General features: G+C 47.4%; 1 pseudogene across 1 annotated transcript in view; it reads left to right on the forward strand.

The window, feature by feature from the left end:
• LOC309972925 (allograft inflammatory factor 1-like) overlaps window positions 1-8962 on the forward strand; it is a 29682-nt pseudogene extending 20720 nt beyond the window's left edge. The window contains exon 3 of the transcript in view: window positions 8762-8962. The product of the transcript in view is annotated as an allograft inflammatory factor 1-like (transcript). The remainder of the gene's footprint in view (window positions 1-8761) is intronic.
• The last annotated feature ends 1325 nt before the right edge of the window (window positions 8963-10287 follow it).

The following is a 10287-nucleotide window of genomic DNA, read 5'->3' on the forward strand; positions in this document are numbered from 1 at the left end:
GGAAACAGGCTGCCTTTCTGATCCCAGTCTGCCTGGAACCTGACTCTGCTTCCCCATTTGCCTTCCTTACACCATTCATTCATTCATTCATTCATTCACACACTCCGTCATTCAACAGCTATTTATTTACAACCTATTATAAGCTTTAAGTCCCCCACTTTGTCCTGACTTGTGCCATGTCCAGTGTCTAATTCATCATTCTGTTTCCAAATCACTCAAAACCTTGAGCTTGGGGACTAGACTGGGGTCACCTGTGGTTTTTATTATGGACTAGGGTTTCAGAGCCCTGACGCACCCTGTAGGTTAGCTGGGCCAGGCCTCTCAGTTCACAGGTGAGAAAAGCGTGGTGACCCATGGGGATTAAGTGCCTTGCCCAAGGGCAGGGGTCAATCTGGAGACGGAAGACCCGGACCGGGGCCCAGGTGTTCAGATGCCCTGCCCATGCCTCCGTCAGTGATGAAAACAAGGGAAGGGGCGGAGGGGGCAGTCTCCTAGGTCAACCCTTGGGCAAGGCCCTGGGCCAGGATTCACCCTTCCCAGTGCCACTGAGGCAGCGTCAGCAGGGACCCCAGCCTGGATCCCATCTGTATTCTGGACTCCCTTCTGCTGCCCACTCAGGACTTAGATGCACTCATCCACTGAACACGTTTATTAACCACCTGTTATGGGCCAAGAGCTAAGGACCCAGTAGTGAAATGGACAGACTCATGGAATTTAGAGTCTAGTGGAAGTCAGACCCGGGCGACGAAAGTTAGGAAAGAGGAGGATACGAGGTGGCTGCAGGGCAATCCTGGGGGCCTAGCTGGGCCCAACACTGGGCAAGGGTCTTGGAGAAGCCTTCGCAAACCTGAAGGGGAGAGCTGTGGGGGCGCTGGAGCCCCTGGGAGCTCCCTGTGGCTCCTCTGACCCGCAGTCAAGGCCAAGGAGCTGACTTTGCGGCAGCTGCAGGGAGCGGAGCAGGTGGGCGATGGGGAAACGGCCGGAGGGGGGTCAGCCACTGGTCTCGACCGGTTCAGGGACAAGGTTATTTGGCCATGACAGGCTGACCTTCGGCCTAAGAAGGTGCTTCGGACGCATAAGCCTAGTTGAAGTTTAAACCCCAGCAAAACATTCCGCCCTGTACATGTAAACTGTCACCCCCACTCCCTCCCCTGAGATCCTGAGATGAGCAACTGCCTGTCTCCACCCCTTCCCACTGCCTCTCCTTTCGGGGACAGGCTGAGACCTTTGAGCAAGGTCATGCCTTCCTTGGCTACCCATCATAGTCAGTGTATCTGTTCCTCACTCAGACAGGAGGACGGAACCAACCAGGCTTATTTCAGCGGTTACACACTTTACAAGACTGCAGGAAACCTCCTTAAGGGAGGAGAGCAGCTTCCAGAAAGGGCAGGAAAGCGTCCTCTCATCGGACGGGGAGTGTCCTGGGAAACTCCACCAGCTCCTTCATTATTTCTTGGAATTCCACTCCCAGAGGGAGAGGGTCTCAAGAGTGGTCCCTGGAAAGGGGGTGGGGCGTCAGCTTTCCGTGGCTGGTGGCTCTAGGGCTCTCACTTCTCTGGCTAAGGGCTCGGCTTCAGCTGTCTTCTTTCTGAAAGACCAAATCTAACTAATGTAACCAGCAGCTTGGGGACTGCCACGTACGGCTCTGTCCCTGCCATTCAGAAGGAAGCAGTGTGTCGGGCAAGTTCAAGTGGATGCAGTATGCGTGTGCGTGTGCATGTGTGTGGTACTGGACTGGAGATAAAACAGACAAACTTAAGAAAAACAGGTTCATGTATTGACACGTGTGGCCGCACTTCATTGACTTGTGTGTTGTGGTCCACCGTGTGAACATACAACAGTGCGCTTATTCACTGCTGTTAATGGAAATTGAGGTGTTTCTAGTGCCTTTCCTCTTGTGGACGGTGATGCTGCACCCCTACCCCACCCCAGTCCATGCTTCCTGGAGCACGTGCAAGAGTTCCTTTCAGGTCTGTACCGAGGAGTGGGATGGCTGGCCAAAGGTATCACATCATCAACATGGCTAGAGAATTTGAAATTATTTTTCAGAAGAGCCTTGCCAATTTATATTCCTCTAAGTGCACAAGTTTCTGCAGACCTGCATCCCTGCCTTGAATGTTTTGCTAGAACTTACCCATAAAAAGGCTGAGCCCAGTTTTCATATTATGGAAAGATTTCTGAAATACGGATTCAATTTTTGTTGTTATTATAGCATAGTTCAGGTGGAAGCTTTTGAATCTGTTTTGGTAATTTGTATTTTCCTGGAAACTTGTCTGTTTCATCTATATTTTAAAATTTATTGGCAAAAAGACGGTCCTAATATTCCCCTATTAACTTTTAAATCTCTCCTGTCACCTGCAGTAACATCCCTTTCCCAGTCCCAATAGCTTTATTGGCGTTTTCCATCTTCTTAAAAGTTGATCAGTCTTGCACACCGTTATCAGCTGTATTTAGTCTTTAAAAAAAACAACTTTATCTTTGTCATTTCTCCCCTTTCCATCTTGATTTTCTAGTCTACTAAATTTTTATTTTTTTTTTAAATTTCTCTTCCATTCTCTTTGGAACTTTTTTTTTTTCCTGGCCACGCAACTTGCGGGATCTTAGTTCCCCAACCAGCGACTGAACGCGGCCTGGGGCAGTGAAAGCGCGGAGCCCTAACCACTGCACCACCAGGGAATTCACATTGCTTGCTAACTTTTAGATACTTAATTCATTGATGTTTAGGGTTTTTTTCCTTCCAATATGTGCACTTATGATTATAAATCACCCTTTAAGTACCACATTAGAGACAGTATTAAATTCATTATTGTCTTTTGATAATTTTCATTATTTAGTCCTAAGTATTTTAAAATTTCCATTATGAGACTTTTTTTTAGCCATGAGGAATTAGAACTATGTTTTTAAGTTTCCAGATGAAGATTTTCAGGGATGCTTCCCTGTTTTGATTTCCCCTCTGCTTCTGCTACGATCAGAGAATGTTCCTTCTGTGCTTCAGTCCTGTCTGCTGAGATTCGATTTATGACCTAACAGAGTCAATTTTATAATGTTCCGAGTGCACTTAAAAAGAAAGTATATTCTCCAATTATTGCATGAAGAGTTCTATCAAAATCTTGTAGGTCAAATTTGTTACTCTTGTTGTTCCAACCTTCTAAATCCTTACTGACTTTTATCTGCTTGTCCTGTCTGTTACTGAGAGGCATATTAAAATCTCTCAACAACGTGCTGGTGGGTTTGTCAATTACCTCTTGTAGTTCTGTAACTTGTCTTCTTTCTAAAATACAAGTCAGGCTAATAGGTATTTTCAAGTTCAGAACTACTGTGTTCTTCTAAAACCGAGTCCCCTGAAACTGAGTTCCTCTGCTGAGTTTATGATTAACCTCTCCATCCAAAACTACTCCCTTTCTTGTTGTGTACCTGTTCCCCTCAGGACTGAGGAGTATCAGAAAAAAAAGGGCGATTGAAACCAAGTAGGATCCTATACAGCCTTCCCGGGAGAGACCCCCAACCATGTCCTCCGCCTGCCTCTTGTTTGTAGAAAAGCTTTCCTCTCCCAGGCCTCCCTGAGTCTCAAAAGGCTGGCCCGACAGGTAATGATTAGGAAACATGAAGATGTAAAAACAAAGACTAGCTGCTGGGCCGGGAAACCGGCCACAGTCTAGACTATAAACCAGTGACACAGGGTCACTGAGCTCCCAGTTCCCTGAAAGATACAGATAAAGGGCTGACCTGCGTCCCTAAGGTGCTTCTATTTCATTTTTTATATAAAGTTATTTATTTATTTATGGCTGCGTTGGGTCTTCGCTGCGGTGCGGGGGCTTCTCATTGCGGTGGCTTCTCTTGTTGCGGAGCACGGGCTCTAGGGGCGTGCGGGCTTCAGTAGTTGTGGCACGCGGGCTCAGTAGTTGTGGTTCTCGGGCTCTAGAGCGCAGGCTCAGTAGCTGTGGCTCGTGGGCTTAGTTGCCCCGCGTCACATGGGATCTTCCCCGGCCAGGGCGCAAGCCCGTGTCCCCTGCACTGGCAGGCGGGCTCCTAACCGCTGCGCCCCCAGGAAGCCCCCCTAGGTTGTTTTTACAGAAAGCAGACCCCACCACGTGAAAACTGCCGACCACAAGCACGGAGACCCCAGACCACTTGAAACCAGAAGATGGGCGACTGTCGAAACTTCACCTGGACGCCAAGCCTGCGGAGAATCCTGCGCGGAGAATCCTGCGCGAGCCGCTCCTGTGCCCTGAGGCCCCTCCCCCACCCAGCAGCTGGGAGATGCTCTCGGACGCCACCCACCGTCGTCCCGGGCTGCTGGCCTCCCAAATAAAGCAACCAGCGTGTGTCTTTTCCACCAACGTGTGTCTCTCAAGCTTCGGCCTCTCAAGCAGCCAGGAGCCGAGCTTGGGTTCGGTGCGCGCCTCGTCCGGTTACACTTCTGTCCCATGGAACCTCTGTCGCTATGCAGTGACTCTCTATCCCTGGTAATGCTTTCCGCATTTTTATTAGAATCTTCATTTCCTTCCTTTTACTTTCAACCTACCTTTGCAGTAAAGTTTTAGGTGTATCTCTTATTTATTTTTATTGAAGTATAGTTGATTTACAATGTTGTTGATTCCTGCTGTACAACAAAGTTTTTCAGTTATACATATATATGCATTTTTTCATATTCTTTTCCATGATGGTCTATCACAGGATATTGAATATAGTTCCCCGTGCTCTACAGTAGGACCTTGTTGTTGGTCCATTCTCTACACGATAGTGCACATCTGCTAATCCCAAACTCCCAGTCTGTCCCTCCCCCACCCCCGCTTAGGTGTGTCTCTTTTAAACAGTCTATAACTAGATTGTGTGTGTGTGTGTCTAGTCCAAAAGGTCTTCTGATTGGAAGATTACATTTATCGTGAATATTCTGATGGATTTGTTCCATTTTATTTCATTTCATGCTTTCTTTTTGTCACTCTTTTCTGTAGTTTTTTCTTTTCTTTTCATTCTTTGAATTAAGAGGTTTCCCTGTCTCTCCTTTTCTAAAAAACTCTACTGGTTTGCCTATTAATATGTATTCTTTCGGTGGTTATTCTCGAAAATGCACATCTAATTTAACAAAACAGAAAATTAATCAACGTTTTTACCCTTCTCCAGAAGCTATCTGAGAACCCGACTGCTTTGACTGGAATCACTGCCCCACCAGCTCACGTGCTGTCCATCTGTCAGGTCGTTTTGGTTTTTTAACCCTACGAAGCAGACCCGGTCACTATGGCTGGTTTAGCTGTGCCTCTTCATCTATAACTTAGATGTATCTGTATTTGTCTATAGAAGCATCTATAGATCCCCAATTTTCTTAACGTTCCTCCTGCACCTCATACCTACCTCCTCTTGGAACCATTCTTCTTCCTCAATTTTGAAAGATAATTTTGTTGGATACACAGTTACACACCTTTTCTGCCAGTTATTTTCCCTGTAAACTTGGAAGCTGGTTTCCTTTTCCTTTTCGCTGTTCCTCCTTTACTTTCTGTTAGGAAGTCAGGCTGCAGTCTGTTCACTGGAGTGTGTAGGTGGCCTTCTTTTAAGGTCTGTCTTGGTGTTTACTGCAGTTTCACTGCGATGGACCTTGGAGTGGATTTCTCCTTGCCCTGCACTGGGTTCACTTGTGCTTCCCTGCTCTGGAATTGGTATCTTCTATCAGTTCTGGGAAGTTCTCAGCCATCTCTTCCCCATCCTCCCCCGTGTTTCTTTTAGCAGCAACAGTTAGACTGAGCTGCTCACTTGACCGTCCGCGTCTCCTGAGCTGTTTGTTCACTCCTTTCTCTGTGCGACATCCCGGGGGCTTCCCCGACTCACCTTCCAGCGCCCTGGTTCTCCCCCAAGCTGTGTTCCCCTACGTTCAGCCCTTCCACTGCTCTGCATTCAGCGTGTTGCTCTTTGGGTCTACTTTTAGTTCATCATTTTCTAATTCTCTGTTCAGCTGTGTTGACCTGTTTAATCTTTCCAATGACTAAAATTTTTCCATGATTATATTTGTTCTATTTTATAGTTTTCTTAATGTTTACATTCTTTATTACGTCTTCATGTTCCTATTTTGTGTCTTTAAACATACTAAACATGTCTCTTTTATCTCCTGCTTTTGCTGAGTCTTCGCGGACCTAGTTCTGTTTGTTATTTGGGGTGATCTCTTTCTTGTATGTTTTGTGATTTTATAGAACCATATTATCATATTTGTATTTTATATAAATATATAAATACATATATGTTTGACCTTGACCATGGAAATTCTAGGAGGCCTGGCTTGGGGTGTGTTCCTGTTTGCTTCAGGCAGGTGCCTGGGGCACTACAGGTGCACTTCAAATGGTAATCGTTACTTTGCCATTTGGGGAACATGCAGAGTATAACATTCATGTTCCAAACCCACAGCGTGGCTGGCCAGTGCCACAGATTCCCGGGGGATTTAAAAATACCCCAGCTTTCCCAGGACCAAGGCTGAGACGATTTCCTCCCTGGCTGAGGCTCGTGGAGGGTGTAGCCCTTGCTGTGTGCTGGCCTTAGGCTGGGGTCTCTGATCCACTCCCCTCTGTGTCCTGGGCATGGTGCCCTGTCCCTCTGGGCACAGAATACCTGTATCAGAGCCATGTTCGGCCCCAGGGAACCTGCAGCCTCTCAGACACAGGCTCCTGTGTTGTCTGCAGGCTTCCAGAATTCCCCTCCTTATTTGCGGGTTTGCCCTGGCTTCTTACTGTACTTTGCGGGGAGTGATCTCAGGATCTCAATCAGAATCTCCTGGGGAGGCTGTTAAAGGAGAGTCTTGGGCGCCGCCTCCAGAGCCCCTGACTCAGAGCATCTGCGGCGGGGGGAGGCGGGAGGTGGGGGCGGGGTGGGCGGAGGGAACCTGCATTCCCGACATGCTGCTGCTGCCGCATGGACCACACCTGGAGGGCATCTACCTTCTGATGTCCCCAAACACCTGAAGGACACAGCACGTACTTTTCAGGAACGGTGCAGTCACTCATCAGTGGTTTTCAATCAGGCTAATGTGCCTGCCTTAAAAGACACCATCACAGTGATTTACTATCACAGTGATTTGCCAACTTCGGCGCGATCAGAACCACCTGGCTGCCTTATTAAACACACACTATACCTGCCTTCAGGTGTCGATACGGCTTCCAAGAATCAGCTTGAGGGTTTACACGTGTCACTAATAATCCGTTTTTTAAAAAAGTATAAATTGTTTTTCATTTATCCCTTCTTCCTGCTTTCCCTTTAGCTGTGTTTTCATGTCTTCCTAAATTCTTGGCTTTTATGTTCACTAATGGAAACATTTAATCCTGAAGTTTGTTTTCCCTCAAAGTCTTAGCTGAATCCCATCATCAAACATGACATTCCCTTCATCATTATACAATTTAAGTGCAGTATTTTTATTTCCTCTTTGACTCAAGACTTACGTAAGAGAATATTTCAAAAGTCTAATTATAAAATGCTTATTAATTAGAAGTTATATCACACTGCAGTTTGAGAATATGGTCCAAATACAAATATTGATATTTTTTGTTGTGTTTCAATAGATTGTCAATCTTTCTAAATGTTACATAGGACTCAAGAGGTACATTCTCGGGACTTCCCTGGTGGCGCAGTGGTTAGGAATCCGCCTGCCAACGCAGGGGACATGGGTTTGAGCCCTGGTCGGGAAAGGCCCCACATGCCGCGGAGCAGCTAAGCCCGGGCGCCACAGCTGCTGAGCCTGCGCTCTAGAGCCCGTGCTCCGCAACAAGAGAAGCCACCGCAATGAGAAGCCCACGCCCTGCAATGAAGAGTGGCCCCCGCTCGCCGCAACTAGAGGAAGCCCGTGCAGCAACGAAGATCCAATGCAGCCAAAAATAAATACATAAATAAATGTATAAAAGGAAAAAAAGAGGCATATTCTCTGCCTGAATAAAAGTAATAGAACTTCTTTGCCTGCTCAGTAAATCGTAATCATCACAGTGCTCAGATTTTCTCTTTTCTTTCTGCCCCCCTGAGTGTCCTGAGTCCCCAGCTTTCTGCCTTGAGAGAGGGTCCAGCCCGTGATGATGCAGGCAGGGTGGCTGAGGCTGCCGGGCGGTCGGTGGGGAAAGTCGGACGCAGAAGGGCGCCAGGCTGCTCCCGGTTTCCCCGGAGCCTGCGCGGCCGCCTGGACTCTGCTCCCCCCACTCCCTGCTGCACGTCCCTGACTTCCCCACACCCTCCCCGGGCAGAGGCCGCGCGTCCCAGGCCTGCCTAGCTTCAGCCCTGCTTTCCCAGGGGCGTGGACCAGCTCTTGCCCAGAAAACCAGCAAACTTCTCTGCCACCCAGTGGAGAACCCCACCTTGCTCAGGGAGGTCTGGCCCCCCGCCCCCTGCCCCCCAGGTCTGTCCTGCTCTCCTGAGCCCTAGGGGCCCCTAGAGTTCTCTTTCCATTTTTATAGTCTCCCCTGCACTGGCCGATAAGGCTTTACTTCCTTTATATTGAACTCCCCCTGCTTAAATCACAGTGTGGTTTCTGTCTGATTGGATCCACATCAAAACTTGCAAAATAAGAGCAAATTAACCCCAAAGCAAAGCAGCAGGAAGGAAATATTAAAAAAAAAGCCAAAATAAGTGAAAGTGAAAAGCGAAAACCAGCAGAGAAAAATCAATGAAACCCAAACCCGGTTCTTTGAAAAAGTCAATAAAATCGACGAATCTTTAGCCAAAGGAGGAAGAGGAAGAGGAGAAATAATGAGTTGCCAAACTCACAGACGAGAAAAGGGACATCGCTCCGGCCCTACAGACCCGGGACATCGCTCCGGCCCTACAGACCCGGGACGGCGCTCCGGCCCCTACAGACCCGGGACGGCGCTCCGGCCCCTACAGACCCGGGACGGCGCTCCGGCCCCTACAGACCCGGGACGGCGCTCCGGCCCCTACAGACCCGGGACGGCGCTCCGGCCCCTACAGACCCGGGACGGCGCTCCGGCCCCTAGACTCCTGAGGGAACATTAGCACAACTTTGTCCTCATAAATCCTGTAACCTAGAAGACCCCACTCCTTGAAAGATACAAACCACCAAAGCTCATTCAAGGGAAAAATAAACTGGAGAGTCCCGTATCTATTAAAGAAATGAAATTCATACTTAAAAACAGCGCAGAAATAAAAGTCCAAGCCTAGATGGCTTCCCTGGTGAATTCCACCAAATATTCAAGGGAGAAATAACCCAGGTCTACACACTTTCAGAAACAGAAGGAGGAGGAATCACTTCACACCCATTTTACGAGGCCGTCATTACTCTGATAAGAAAACCAGACAAAGACGCTGGAAGAAAACTTCAGGATATGCCTCATTAACGTAGACCCGAAACTCCTCTTTAAAGAAACTAGCAAATTGAACGCAGCAAGGTCTAACAAGGATAGTACATCATGACCAGGTGGGGTCCATCCCAGGAATCAAAGGTCGGTGCAACACTTTAAAAAATCAGCGCAGCTTTCTGTATCAGCAGAGGAGAAAAGCCATGTGGTCACCTCAGTAGACACAGAAAAAGCGTATGCTAAAACACCACAGCTTTTCATAATAAAAACTCTGAAAATCATGAGTAGCACAGCGTACTACTTTCTTAAGTCAGACAGGGTGCCGAGATAACTTCCAGGTAACATCATATCAACGGTAAACCGTTGCCCCCTTTGTAAACAAAGTAAGATTACCCACAACCAGCATTTCTACGTAACACGGTGGAGTAGATCCTGGCTAATGCAACCAGGCAAGGGATAGAAAAAAATGATAAAAGTCAGATTTGATGACGTGAACTGTCACGTGATTGCGAGCAGAGCAAATCCAAAATACTCTACCAACTATTAGAATTAATAACAAATTTAACAAAATTCACTAGATACCTTATTTCCAGGCTTAATAGAAAGCTACAGTCATTCAGAGAGTGTGGGATTAGTGATCAGTGGAACAGAACGTGGAGCCTAGAAACAGACCAGCACATACACAGCCCCTGACATGACACAGGAACGACTATAATTCAGAAGGGCAGGATGCACTTTTCAGTCAAGGTTCTAGAGTAACTGGATGTTCATGAGAAGGGTGAGCCCTGCCCTCACACGATACATGAAACTAATTGGAGGTGGCTCGTATATCTAAACATAAAACGTCAACCATAAAGTTTCCAGAACACAGAATATCCTCATACCCTTGGGCCAGACAAAGCTGTCTTAAACGCGTAAGGCACTAGCCATTAAAAAGTGATAAATGAGATAATTAAAACTGCAAACTTCTGTTCGTCAGGAGACATCATTAAGAAAATAAACAGGCAAGCCC

This window comes from Leucopleurus acutus (assembly GCF_964270905.1).
Source record: "Leucopleurus acutus genome assembly, chromosome: 16".
Classification (NCBI taxonomy): Eukaryota; Metazoa; Chordata; class Mammalia; order Artiodactyla; family Delphinidae; genus Leucopleurus; species Leucopleurus acutus.